We start from the raw sequence: 10,231 nt of genomic DNA, 5'->3' as shown, positions 1-10,231 counted from the left end.
AGAAAAGGCTTTCTTACATAAAGACCAAGTTTGTGCAGCATATGACTGATTGTTGTCTTATGAAAGGGTCTCCCACCTCAGCTATAGATCTCTGCAGTTAATCCAGAGTGATCATGGGCCTCTCTGCTGCATCTCTAATCAATCTTTTTCTTGTTTGGGCTAAAAGTTTAGAGGGATGGCCAGGTCTTCCTAGATTTGCAGTGGTTTGATACCCCTTCCATTAAAATATTATCGCTTGCACAGTGCTTCTTGGGATGTTAAAGCTTGGAGAATCTTTTTTGTATCCAAATCTGACTTAAAACTTTTCAATAACAGTATCTCAGACCTGCCTGGTGTGTCCCAAGTTTTTTTATGATGCTCTCTGCTCCTTAAACAGACTTCTGAGACTATCACAGAGCAGGTGCATTTATCAGACTTGATTACACACAGGTGGATTCTGTTTATCATCATCAGTCATTTAAGTGAACAGTAGATCATTCAGAGATCCTCACTGAACCTTTGAAGAGAGTTTGCTGCACTGAAAGTAAAGGAGCCGACTTATTTTGCAGCCCGACTCTTCAGTATTTCATTTGTAAAAAAAGATTTATGTATCACATACATTTCATTCCACTTCATAAATGTGTTCCACTTGTTTTTTATTCTTCAGAAAGAAAATTACAATTTTCTATTTTTATGTTTGAAGCCTGAAATTTGGGAAAAGGTGGAAAAGTTGAAGGGGGCAGATGTGGCCAAGTATCATCAGTATAAGAGTGGGCATTAAACAAAAGCACCCCCACAGTATGGTGCTGCCATCATCATATTTCTCCATAGTGATGGAGATCTGTGGTAATATGCAGTATTTGTTTTACACCAGATATTGCTTTTTGCTTGGGGTGTGGATATCTTCAGATCATCCACAGTTTTCTGCTGATTTGATTCATCCTCTTCTGCCTACGCCTGTGAGTTTAGATGAATTATCATGTCTTGGTAGGTTTGAAGCTGTGCTCCAATTTAAGCTTTGTGCATGGTTGTGGCTTTGTAATGTTTTGCTACTTGCCACTTTCCATTTTTGGATTATAGACTAAACATTTCTTTATAAATGGTTTAAAGCTTTAGAGATAGCTTTATAACCTGCTTTAAAGAAGTCCATAGCTTTTTCTTTGACCTTTCTGGTGTCTTCCGCAGAGTGCATAATGTTATTTATTCCCCTATCTTGTTTAATAAACCTCTAAAGCCTTTATAAAAAATTGTAATTATGTTAATTATTAAATTACTATTAGGAGGATTCTTTTCTCTATAATGGAAAATAATGCATTTAAATTGATAAAAGGGTATCTATGGAAAGGGGTTTGAATAAAATAGACAACTTGTTTGGTTTTCATTTGTTAAAGACCATTATGTACAATTTACATCCAGTCATTTGCTGGTAGTACTGAAATATGTTTAATTAGCTTTTAATTAATTTGAATAAATGTGAAAAATGAAAATAAAAGTGAATACTTTTGCTAGACGTGAAACCATTTTTTACTGAATGACAGCTGATGAAATTTATATGTTATGAAAAATATTTTCAGTAATGCATCATTTGGGTGCGTGAGTGTTATTATGTTTTTCATCGCTCATACAAGCAGTTTCAAGCCTCTTACTCTCACCTTTTTTTCTCCTCTGGCCTAAAGGTAATATTATCTTGCTTTGTATCTCCTGCGCCTCCCATCTATCACCCTTTTTTACTCCTTTCTCGAGCTCCCTCTTTCCAGGGAGCCTACCTTTTTGTCATTGACCTCTGTCCCTGTGTGTCTGGGCATTGACTGGCTTTCCTCATGTCACCGGAGCTCCCTGTCAATACTTACCTGGTTTGGCCGCCCTCGCCGCTGCGGTTGGAGAGTTGTAGGATAGAGAGGCAGACACACCTGATGTTTTCCAGCTGTGGGGGAGATTGTTGGAAAAATACTGTTATTAAAATCTTTTATACTCTGTTATCATAAAGAATAAAGTTATATGTCTCTCTATACAAACTGAGCTTTCCAATATTGCTAAGCTCTCTGTTACTGATGTAAGGAGGAAAGAGAGTCTGCATTTATGTGTAGTTACGGTTATGGTGAATTAGTGTTTAAGCTGTAGATGCTGACTGTGCCTGCAAACATAAAGGCGTACTGTAGAATAGACAATAAATGGAGATTAATTCATGTCCGCTTTCAACTGTTTCAGCTGTCAACTCTATCCATGCTTCTCTCTGCTGAACTCCTTGCTGCAAGTAATAGACCTCAGGGCAAGAGCCTGACGTTTCACTTTTTAGTAAGTTGAATTTAAGATTTTCACAGTGATTAAATTAAAAAAGGAGGAATTTGAGGGAGAGTCCAATATCAGGAGCAATATGAAACAGCCATCAACAACTATTAGGTTTTATTAACCCTGACTGCTTTAAATAACAGAAACAAGCGGAGTTATTCTGAGTTTATTATTAGGACCCATTGCCTGCTTCTCTCCTTTAAAGAAGTCAGGTGATAGATATTAACACATAATATGCAATTTGTGTCACATTTCAAGAATTAATAGCTACAGTTGCCTAAAGCACGAAATAAGTTGTTGCAATAAAGAATTTATAATGAAAATAAATTCAATTGTATCCCAAAAATTGTAAAAGCTTTTAAACTGTCTGTGATGGGCATAGTGCCACATTGGCTTCAAAAATTCCACTGCTGTTCACCATTTTGCCAGTTCCCAGTTTGTTATTTGGAGTTTCATTGCAAATTTAAACTACAGAATTTAGTTTGTGTTTTTCTTTTTTTTTTTTTGTTATAAGCTGTTGCAAAGATTTTAAAGATATTTTCACCAGCAGACAGTAAAGTTTTCAATAACCCAATCACATCACAGCAGCATGCTGTGTTTATATGCATTCTCTGTAAATGTGAAGAACATAACTTCAAAATAATGTTTAAACTGAGCATCATAACATGAATGAAAATACAGTAATTTTTTTCATGGAAAAATACAGAACACATGACTTAATAGATGCATCTACAATTTGTCATGTTTTTTATCAAGTAGTTTTTGGACTAGAAAATATAGCCATATATATGTTATATAGACCCTTTTGTATTTGGTATTTTTTACAACACTCTAAAGCTCAAGAAATTGGAACAAAATATATCCTGGAGACTTTTAGTATCAAAGCACCTTGTATTCTTTTCAGGAGTTGTCTGTTATGTCTAAAGACCAAATAGCTCCTTCTCTTGACTTTAAGAGCCGTTTTTAAGACTGATTGATTCTTTGCTCTGTGTTCCTCTGAAAACAACAACCCTAAAAAAAATAGATAAATGAGGGAAGACTGGAGATTTTTCCAATATAGCAGAGATCATTCTAAAAAATAAAATAAAATAAATAAATAAAGGGATGTGGTTATTTAATTTACCAAACTAAAGATGAGATCGTCTTCTGATAGCTGTTGCCGTTATTAAAATACCTTATCTAATCTTTTAAAAGTCTTTGGTAAACATTGTAAAAATTTATATTTAGGGTGTCCTGCATTTGCATGGTTTGTTGACAAAAAATAAACAGGCGCCTCTAGATTTAGAATACCTACAGTATCACTTACAAACCATGTGGGCACCGCGGCCTATTTTACAGTCCACTCCATCTGCAGCATGCTCGGCCTCCCATTCCCTCTTCCCCTCTTTCCTCTTTACTCTTTTCATTTCCTCTAATCTCTCACTCCCCCCTGCTCTACCTCTCTGTCACTTTGATTTCCCTATCCACTGGCCTGTGGGATGTGTGCATGTGTGTGTAAGAGAGAAGGAAATACAAGCGTGTGTGCATGCGTGAGCGTGTGCACTGTCTGTTAAAAGAGCATGACTTAATTGTGTAAAACTGTTTCACAATTGTAAGTGAATCAGCGGACATGTCTTTTAGCAGATCAGTAGACATAGCATTGGAATTACATGGAATGTCTTCTGTAATCCATGTAGCTCAGAATCCTGCATCTTCTTCTGTTGGTGCTGATATTTCCATGCATCCCCTTCTTTGGATGAAAAGCTGTTTATCCTGTTCCATTTGCATCTGTCAGAGAATATGTTTTATACGTACCTCTTTGTATTTGGATGCATGTGTGCATAGCAGCATAAGTAAAAATGTGTTTTTCTACTTGTAGGCATGTGTGTGTGCATACCCTTACGTCTGGTTGGATATACGCTTCTATATGAGAGTAGACAGTGTGTGTGAGGAGAGCAGGGGAGTGAGAAGGACGCGGAGGCAGTTGGGGGGGAGAGAGGCAGCACCAGGCCGAGGGGCCCCCCTCTCGTAGACAGTTTGACTGATGACATGCATTAAACAGTTAATCTGTCTGATTGAATGTTTGCTTCCTCCAAATTGAAACATTAAACAACAAGGCGAGAGTTAGAGGGAGGGGAGAGCCCGAAGAGGAGAGGGGGATATGGCTTCATCTATTGCCCAAATCATGCAAAGCATGAGACTGGAATATATAATACTGTCCTGTGAGCCAAAGAGAGGGGTTACGAAAGGAGGAGAGAGATTGGAAGGGACAGAGCGAGGAGTGTGAATGAGAGAAAGAAAAACGAGTGAGGGAGAGAGTGATGAGAATAGAAAGGTTAGGGGTGGATGGTGGAAATGTGGAGGGAGTCAGTAAGATGCAGACAAATGTTCATAGATGCACAAAAAGCATCTAAAGTTTTTTATAAAGGTTTTAACCGCCTGTAAGAAATCCAAAACAAAGATTAAACAGCTACTTTTCTATTAGAACATGTTATTATCTGTGATGATAAACTTGTAATCCTTGTGTCTTTAGAAAAGCTTATATGTTTGGTCCTTTACTGCTCGGACAAACATTATCTTTTTTAGCCTGCATTGTATTGGATGAGTTTGTAAGTTTTCTCAGATATTTTTTTAAGATTCTTGGAGAAAATTCTGAAAATTTCCGATCATAGATCCGTAAATTTGCTATCAGTAGTCACTTATCTCATATATGAGCTTAAACCACAAGCTGTAATCTTGACAACATTGCTTCCTACTCAGTGAAACTAATTAAGACCCAAACCTGGGAGGAAATTACACAGTATATCTATAAAAAAGGTAAGCTGATTTAATAACTCTTGACAACTTTAAAGTAATACTTTGTTGGAACAGCTTTAAATCCAGTTGATCTTTTCAGAATCAACATATTTCATCTTTATTTTACTTTACTTGCCCATTCTGACTCACAAAGGTTGTCAAATTCATCACCACAACAAGATCTAGTGGACATCTCTTGTTGACAAAATCACTTGCCAGTAATTCTTGCAGCTTCTTAACAAGTTTTTCTGTGATCCTTTTATCACTTTTAGAGAAATTTCAGATTGAAATAAACTGCCACAGCGGCTAAGTTTGTTTTAAAAAAATCATTATTGAATGTCTTAACCATGCTATGTTTTTATGTAGCTCTAATCCATTTACTCTATTCCTGATCTTATGACATTCCAATGTTTGTTCTTCTGGTATACATTTTAACAGCAGCTTGTCTTGAGGCAACACAGACTTATAAATTATATGTTGGCTTTTAACTGAGCTGCTGCCGCAAAAATGCTGGTTGAAAATTGGAAGGAATTGGATGACCCCTTGCTGTTAATGTGATATGTCATGTAGCCTTAGCCCAACCTCATCCCCTCATAGGGCTCAGCACCGTCACAACCCTCCAAATGGTCTTCCCTTCCCTTTGTCTCAAGTGCATATTCTTCTCAGTCAAGATGACCATCATTTTCTCCAGCGGCTGATTCTGGTACGACTCTAAGTCTGCAAAATAATTGCACCAACAGACACCCACCAGGCGTTGATAAGCACATGAGCTTAAAGCCACTTACCACCAAGCAGTCTGCAGCCAGAGACAAGGGAGAGGAAAAAAACAACAGTGCAAGATGAAAACATTAATGGATAGGTTGCAGGATGGACGGATAAATTGATAGATCTTTTAGAGAAGGTCAAACTTCTGTGCCCACACGCAGGACCATCATGAAGAGAAGAGAAATTGATTGCCGCTCACAAAGGCGCTGAAATGACTTGAGAAATTATTTTCTGGGCGATGAACATTCTGGGAGGTGCAGAGGGGGAAGAAAAGATGTCTGAGGGAGAGCATAAGGCTTTCTTAAAGGATACAAAATGGCTCATGCAAGCTGCTGTCAAGTGCAGTTGTCGGTGAGAAAGCTCATCGAGTGAATCTTCAGGTAGATCCCCCGCCAGGCTGACTGAGGGGTTGTTAGAGCATATATGCTGGGCGTGTGAGTATAAGTTAGGCGTTCGAGTATGATCGTGCACTTACTGATGTACGGGCTAAAACTATAAAAGAAACTTAATAAAAAACAACTAACTAGCAGCAAGAGCTTCTAAATGAAAAGCACATAGTCAATTCAATTTAATCCAGTTCATTTACATAGCATGAATTCACAGCACATGTCATCTCAAGACACTTTATAGAGACAGTTCAACCAGATCATACAGTCAGATTGGTACAAAATTTTCTATCTAAAAAAAAAAAACCCAGCTGATTGCCTTCAAGTCATTAACTTGAAGGCAATCCCTCACACCAAGCATGCTTGTAGTGACAGTGGAGAGGAAAAAATCCCTTTTAACAGGAAGACTGAGCCTGAGCCGGAGAACTGGGCTCAGTGTGAGCGGCCATCTGCTGAGGCTGACTGGGGTTCAAGGAAAATGAGGTGGACAAAGAAAAAGAACCAGAGATACAAAAGGCAACTTTCAACCAGCTTCACAGGGGACCCCGTCCAGGAAACACACAGCCAGGCAGATGAGCTTCGAGCCAGCTCCCATATCAGAGGACAAAGAGATCACATCCAGTTAGTTACAGTCTACTTGCAACAGGACTACACTGAAAAACAGGCCGGGCTCCAACATCTATACACAAAGGTGTTAATGGCAGCAGCACAGCTGATATTTCTCTCCAGGATGGTGTCACAGCCAAACAGAAACAGACCAGATGAAGCTACTATGAAAAAGGACAGAGAGAACAAAATGTTAGAGATGGGTATAGCTTGGTGTCTAGTAGTGAGAAACTTTCAAAACTCTTCTGTAAAAGTTTACCCAGCTGGTTTTGCATCGTTTGGTTCATCATGCTAAAAAAAACAAAAAGAAAACAACAATGTACCTTTAAGGATTTTTGTTATGCTTTTTTCCTCTGCTTGTCTACGTTTTCTCATGTCACAGTCAGCTACACACAATGTAGCAAAAAATAAGGAAAAATCAACAAAAGTTTAGAAAACAACATACCTTTAGAAAGTCAAAAGAACTGTTGATCAATTCTAGGAACAAACATACAATCACAAAAGCTTCGTTAAAAACAATTATCAATATTAAAACTAATAAAACCTGTATACTGTCAGTCATGACTCTAAAATCCCTTTGTTCTCTATAGTTTGCCTTTAAAGTGTTTAGAAAACTAACCACAAAATAATCACACAAGGGAGACAAATATAATTTTATGCTGGCTGCTTTGTAAATTTACTCTCACACATTTGTATGACTTTTTGTACTTCACTTTGAATTCATGAGACTTTGCTAATGTATAAAGTTTGTTTTAAATCCTGTAAAGGCTGTGGATCTAGTGTATTTGATGACAAATTGGTTTCTTGAAGTTTATAAATGCTTAATTTGTGGTTGTTTTATCTTATATACTTGTTCTCTTTAAATTATAACTTTTTGATGTTTCCAATGCTGTTTTGACAATGTGCTGTAATAATTCAGTTGATGTCTAGAGTGTCTGATCTACTTTAAAACCTGAATTTCACTGAATTTTTACTCATTGTAAGATTTAAATGTTTTATTTGCATTAACTCTTCAATATCTAATGAATTTTATGTGTTGTTTTAGCTTGCTTGTTTTTTCCCCCCACTATTTCCATGTTTAGCAATTTGTTTAACAGGGTTTTACTTAAATACCTTATTAAAGTGTTTCAATTTTATCAAAACAACTTAATCTGTAAACCAGAAGGAAGTTAACCTCAAGCTTTAGCTTCTTTAAACTCTACAAGAGATTTTTTATCTGTCCTCTAAATCAGACCTCATGTAAAGCACACTGTTTTAAAATTGCACCGAAAGTGGAAAATCTAAACTCTCAGCTAATCTTAGCTCTATAGTATAATGGATTCTTTTTCCACATAATCTTCCCTGAGATCAAAATAGAACATTTGAATCTAGGGATTAAATTTTCCACAATCATCAATCACATTTGCTAAGAAACTCAACTTTCTTTTATTAGATTAAAATGGATAAATATTACATTAATGATTTTGCACAGAGTACATATGAACTTCCTGCATCTGCTTGCTTCTAATCAAAACATTTAACTTCCTTATTTGACAAAATTACCATAAAAAACAAACTGTTGCCTCTGTTTCTGCCTTGTTGGAATTTCAGTACCTGCAGAACGATCACCTGCTTAAAGGTTATTCTGAAAGGGCGGCTAACCAGCAAACGGAGTGAAGAATGTTCCTTCAAACACCTTATAATTTGGATTTTCAGATAGAGGGAATATCCTTCTATAATGCAAAAAATTATAAATTCTTTAGATAAAAAAAAAAAGATAATACATTAAGCAACACTGCCACTTTCAGGTTAATATCTAGCACTTGGTTCATATGGATGCTCTCTACTGGCAGCCTTTCTCAAAACCCCAGCTTGTCACTTGAGAGGGTCGGATATATCAATTAATGAGTCATAAGACCTGAGCACCGCATAGAGGTAGTCTTATCTTCCCTTAAACGTGAAGGTTAAATAAGCTAAAAGTTGTTGTTAACCAAAAACATGTAACCCTAACCTGATCAGACATATATGGTCTAAAGTGGGCCACTACAACATTTCCAAACACAGAGGGAGACTGTTGGCAGTTGTAGACCTGGAAGCTTTGGGTCTAGTGTCCCTAATGGATAAAGGTTACACATTACTTATGGCACTGTCACACCTTGATGATTTAGCCAGAGAGTGCCTGACGTCCCAGAATCCTTCAAAACGCCGGCATACACTCAACTTTCTATGTATTTTTATTTTTTTTTTCAATTTTGGGCGTATGCATAGAGTATTCATAATGAGTCCAGAGCCTATGTCTAACGACAGCCTAACTTATGCATAACGCAAGGCAGCATAATGCCCATGAAATGTCACAAGGCAGTGTCCTGAGGGGGGGCAGCAATGCACCCAGAGGCATCTGTCCTGCATAAAAAGTTCAAGAAGATTTCTCCAAACTCTGTGGTAGCAGCTTTTTACCGGCCGCCAAAAAAAAAAAAGAAAAAAAAAAAAAGAATGTTTGCAGTTACAGCAGATTCAGCGTCATCTCTGCTATGAAGTTTTTTGATTGTGGCCTTGGGCTTGAATGCAGGGACGATCCATCACTCATTCACAATGATACAGGTTGTAAAAGGTAGACACCACGACTTATGAGTAACTTACAATTAATGCTTGTCAACAATCACATAACATACCTATAAATTATAGCCCACGTATGAGCATACGTGAGCATGCAAGAAATTTTGCTCAAAATTTCTTGACATACTTGTCGTATGTCAGCGTGTGCCAGCGTGCTTCAGCATACTCATAACTCATAAAATAACGTGCCAGCGTGTTTATCAAACTTTTTGTACGCTGGCTAAATTTTCAAGGGGTGAAAGCACCACTAAGTTGGCTATAGATCTTTAAAAGAACATAAAGTAAACCTTGTTTTCTGCAATAATTTTTTTTAGATCTAGTTTTTCAATCCCCTTTACTGTGGTTCAGGAGCCACTTGCTACTCATACTGGAATATTGGAAATAGACTGCATCTTTATTACCTTTAGTCACTCAAAAAATAATTATATATTGTTCATAAAAAAGATATCTGTAATGAAGGCACTTGGCATCAGATCATGTTGGAAACATGTAAACATATAGTAGTTTCATGCATGAAACATAAGAGAAGACAAATATTTGATACCTAAACACTCGTGAATAAGGAACCCTTCGTGAGGGTGAGGAATGTTGAAAAAAAAATAAAAATGTCACACAAAAAAATTTTTTCTTTTTAAAACCATTTATTTTGTTCTCCCTAAAATGCTGATGCCCCACTTGCGACCTTTCAACTTATCCTGTCAAAGAATACCAACTGAACAGATACTTTTACTTGATTGCCAACTGCTGGTTGTGAATAATTTCCTGGGTCATCATTATTTCATGTTTGCAGTGATGAAGGACATAAAAGCAGAAAGGGGGGAAATGTGGGAAGGAGG

This window comes from Cyprinodon variegatus, unplaced genomic scaffold, assembly GCF_000732505.1.
Source record: "Cyprinodon variegatus isolate N-32 unplaced genomic scaffold, C_variegatus-1.0 Scaffold77, whole genome shotgun sequence".
In the NCBI taxonomy this organism is placed as follows: domain Eukaryota; kingdom Metazoa; phylum Chordata; class Actinopteri; order Cyprinodontiformes; family Cyprinodontidae; genus Cyprinodon; species Cyprinodon variegatus.
Note: the sequence above shows the minus strand (reverse complement) of the source record.